Consider the following 4,918-nt stretch of genomic DNA (forward strand, 5'->3'; position numbering starts at 1 on the left):
TAAGTGAAAAAAAATACAAAAGGACAAATACGGTATGATTCCGCTCATATGAAATATCTAGAATAGGCAAATGCATAAAGACAGAAATAGAATAGAGGTTACCAGGGACTATGGGGGAGGGACGGGGAGTTATTGCTTAATGGATACAGTTTCTGTTTGGGGTGACGAAATTGTGTTAGAAGCAGATAGTCAGCATGGTGGTACAAAGTGAGGAATGTAATAAATGCCACTGTACTGTACATTTAAAAAATGGTTAAAATGGCAAATTTTATGTCATATATGTTTTACCAGAATGAAAAATAAGCAAGTCATTTGTCTCCACAGCGCCCTGTGCAGGGACCACCCCTGCATCCTTGTTTCTGCCGGGGCTCCTCTCGGCTTTGCAAATGCAGAATAGAGAATAAAGGGAGCTTCCTGGCTGAAGCTGATCAGAAAGTGAGGGGCAAAGCCCCAGATTCGGCCCATTCCTAGCCGTGGGCTCCTTTGGCATAAGGATGGAAGCTCCAACTCTCACCTAGTGGGAGCCCACCACCGAGCCATCTGATCACCATTCCTGTGGGCGAATTTCGGGAGAAAGCACCATGCTCTCAGGAGTTTAGGCAGAAACCAGGGCTCCCTCTGCTGAAGCTAGAATCTACAGAGTTTTATTCAGGGGTGGTGAGTAGGACCAGGGGAGCGGGCGATGGGGGAGGACTGGAGGCAAACCTGTCAAGCACAGAATGCAGTTTCTCAATACCAACCATAACCAACTCCCACCAAAAACTTCAGCAAAGTCCGGGGCACTGTTGTCCCAGCCTTGCTTTTAGCACATGATCCCACTTTCAAGAATCTCATGGTCACTAAGACCCAAGGCCCGGGAGCAGCATTTAACACAAGTCTCCCTTAATGAGAGCTAGCCTTGGATGAATATGCCTTTTAACCTGGGCTGCCCCCAGCCAGTGCCCGTGCTATGCCCACCCCTCCCAGGGGTGCTCTGCTCTCAGCACCTCAGCCCGCTGGCTCTGAGAAGGGCAAGCAGGACAGGGTCCCTGCCCCCTTCCCCGGCTGCAGGAGCCCCAGAGAGGACGCAGCTTGGTTCCAATGTGTTACTTTGTGGCAGGTTCCTCATCCTGCGTGTTCCTTTGCAGGCCTTTGCATGCCTTTCTGCAGGGTTCTCATGGACAGCAAGGTGTGTTTGCACGCGTCTCCAACAGATTAGGAGCTCCTCAAAGTCAGAGACAAGTTCCCTCCTCTCTCAGGATCCTCTCCTCGTCCCCAGACGGATGCCACAACTGTGGGTGCTCAGTGGGAACAGGCGCAACCCTATATCCAGCCTGGGCCAGTCCCAGCTCACGCCTGTTGTCTGAGAGTAGTTTTCAATAGAGTGCAGGGAGTCCTCTGATTGCTGGCTGCCTCAGGGGGCAGGGGAGGCACCATAGGGCAGAGAGCAAAGAGAAAGGAGGAAGGAGGACACTCCTCTAGGCAGGACCAGGTCAGTGCCATCAGCAGCACGGGGGAGCCTGTTAGAAATGCTGAATCTGGGGCGCCTGGGTGGCTCAGTCGTTAAGCGTCTGCCTTCAGCTCAGGTCATGATCCCAGGGTCCAGGGATCGAGCCCCGCATCAGGCTCCCTGCTCCACGGGAAGCCTGCTTCTCCCTCTCCCACTTCCCTGCTTGTGTTCCCTCTCTGGCTGTGTCTCTCTCTGTCAAAAAAAATAAATAAAATCTTAAAAAAAAAAAAAAGAAATGCTGAATCTCAGCTCTCTCCTCTCCCCTCCCCACCCCCAAACTTGCAGAATCAGAATCTTCATTTTAACAAGATTCCCAGATCTTGAAGCTTGAGAAGCTTGGAGTCTTGAAGTATATAACCCAGGGGCCCTCGGGGACCTATGCTTCCAGGATAAACCATGATAACGATAATGATAATGTGTTGAGCACCCACTTGGTAACAGCTACCACACTTGTGCATTATCGGGATTTTATGCTCAGACAATCCAGCAAGGCAGTCCTTATCACCTGCTCTTCAGAAATGAGGCCAGCAGTCAGAAAGCCCGTGCCCCCGCTTACAGGCTAGCTGGAATCTGATTCCAAAGCCATGCCTCTGACACCTGTTGTAAGTGTTTCAAATTGGGCCAGCAGTTACAGCCACTTGTCCACTCTACAGGGCCTAGAAATTCACTGGCAAATGCAATCCCTAGGGAGGTATTTTAGGGGCTGCCCCATTGCCCGGTGCTGGCCTGAGCCCCGGTGTGCTGGGGTCGGGCTAACGCGGTGGCAGAGGGCTCACTATTTCTTCAGAAACAGTCCCTGAAGATGAACGGGCGTGGTCTGGCCCCCAGTGAGCATTAAGTGCTGGAGTGACAAATCAGTTAGATGATAAGCAGGCCTGGGGCCACTTCTGCCGTGAGCTCAGAAACTTCTAGCACTGGCGTCACCAGGGCCAGAGTGAGGGTAAAAGGGGAGGCTCGCTCAGTTCCCCATTCTATCACCTCCAAATGTCTGATTTGGGGCTTCATCTCCCGCCAGCCCCCAGGAGGCAGCCAACTCCTCCTGTGGCAAACTCCACACTCGCCTCCGAGCAGCATCCAGAGGCTCCTCAGGCCACAGAGGCAGGCCCAGTTCAGGGAGCCCGGCTTTCCGCTGGTCCTCTCTGCGCCACCTACCCTCAGGCTGGGACTGTCTATCTGGTTCTGTGTCTGTAGGTGGTCGCCTCATTCCCCACCCAAATGTGAGGGACTTGAGGGCACGTCTCCCTGACTTCATGTCTCTCACAGACCCACTGCAATGCCTCTCAACCCAGTAGGTGCCCCCCAAATGCTTGGGCCGGGAAGTGCCATTACAGAAGCGAGGAAGGTCTTCTGCCCACTCCCCACAGCCAGAGGACTCCTTCCATGTGCAGGGAGAGGAGCTGGGGCACAGGCGGGATGTATATATGTGTGTGTGTGTATAGCCCATCCCTCAGGGAGTCGCCGTCCACTTCCTTGGAACTCCCAGCTGTTCAAGGCTGAGGCAGGCAGGCCTAGCAGTGTGAAAGGGCCCTCCCAAGCCAGTGATTTCATGCTTCAGGCATCTATCCCCAGAACACTGGCCAGGGAGCCCAGCAGCCCAGACCCCCTCCTGCTCACAGAGCTGGAGCAGACACAGGGGTAGAACCGGACAGTGTTAGCTCTCACTTCCTTCTGCAGCCTTGACTGTGTCCCCACGGCCTCCTCAGCCTAAGGGTTGCTTCTCTGCCTTCCACAGCCAAAGCCGGCAAATGAAAAATAATCCCAGCTAGCGGGAGGGCCTCGGAGCCGGGGGGCCTAGGAGTCTGGCCAGTCACTCTTTTCTTCATCAGAGTCAAACTCAGAACGAGAGGAAGGCCTGCGGCGTGCCTGTTCCTGCCCTCCCTCCAGCCAAGGATGAGTGAGGACCTCTGCCCACAAAAAACCTTCTATCAAGGGTTAGATCCAAAAAGCCAGGAATTCCGGGTACCTAAGCTATCATTTTCTCCCTCTCCCTGAGAAATCTTAAATGTTCAACTCATCCCATTTTAAAAACAAGAACCACCAACACGCAATGCTATTCCATAGGTAGAACAAATCAAAGAATGAGCTCTGCTTCTTAATTAGGGCAGCAAGGGAGAGGAGGGTAGAAGGACCGGATAGGAGGAGGGATGGCACCCCGTCCAGATGGGGCAGCAAGTTCAAGGTGGGGAGGAAAACCAGAGAGAGACAAACCTAAAAGGAGGAATGAGGCAGGATGGAAAGAGGAGAGAAGCCAGGTAAGGAATGCTGGAGGTCACGATTCGCTGTTGGCTCTGTGTGCCGAAGTTCAGAAATCCTTCCCGGGACAGGAGCCTTTGTTTACAATTCTCCACAGTCCTAATCTTTAAAAATTCCTCTGTTTGAATTCTTAATCTTCCCTGCTCTGGGTTAACTATGCCTTTGAGAATCTGGCAATAGTTCTGGACCCTCTCCTAGAAAAATACACTCTTTCATGTCAGATTTTGCATGCAGTTTCAGGGGCTCATGGATCCTAAGTTACAACCTGTTTCCTCTAAAAGTTCCACTCTGATTGGGAGGCCCACAATGGCCAGAGCAAAAACACCCCAACTACCAGATGAAGGTCAAACCAGGGCAGGATGTGCTGAATCTTACGTGTGTTCAAGCCATCACATCGAGCTGTTATGGACCCCAACATCCTTCCCTGGTTACTAGCCCCACAGTGGTCCCAGAAGAAGGTTGGTTACTTTAAGGGGCCAGCTGTGTGTCTTCAATAGTTATTAATGCAGTAAAAAGTCTGCCTTTGACCCAGGTAACAATGTCTGTACTGACCTGGAAATTAACCCTTTATAGACTAACGGGATTATAGTAAATCGCCCGTATGCAGTAGGTCCCAAATCTGAATGTGCATTAAAGATTACCATTGTGCTGGTTTAAAATACAGATTACTGGGACGCCTGGCTGGCTCAGTGGGTTGAGTGTCTGCCTTCAGCACGGGTCATGATCCCAGGGCCCTGGGATGGAGCCCCACATCAGGCTCCTTGCTCACCAGGGAGCCTGCTTCTCCCTCTGCCTGCAGCTTCCCCTGCTGTGCACGCGCTCTCTCTCTGACAAATAAATAAAATCTTCTAAAAAAATAAATAAAATAAAAAAACCGATTACTAGTCTGAAATTTGATAGTCTGATTCAGACTGTTCTTCTAATGAGCTTCTAGGTGATTCTGAAGCAGGCAGTCCCTAAACCAAACTCTGAGACACAATGTTCTTGTAGAAAATTGCAAGCCCAGGAGGCTGAGCTTCTGGGCCAGCAGATAAGCAGATTCCCTGCTCACTGTAGGGTCCTCCTCACGTATCGGGGCAGGACTAGGCATATATGCAAGGGAACGTACTATGTGACTAGGTTTGGATCACTGCATCAGAAAAGATATAAACAATGCAGGATCACAGGGTAAGAAAG

This window comes from Halichoerus grypus, chromosome 1 (genome assembly GCF_964656455.1).
Source record: "Halichoerus grypus chromosome 1, mHalGry1.hap1.1, whole genome shotgun sequence".
NCBI classification, from domain to species: Eukaryota; Metazoa; Chordata; class Mammalia; order Carnivora; family Phocidae; genus Halichoerus; species Halichoerus grypus.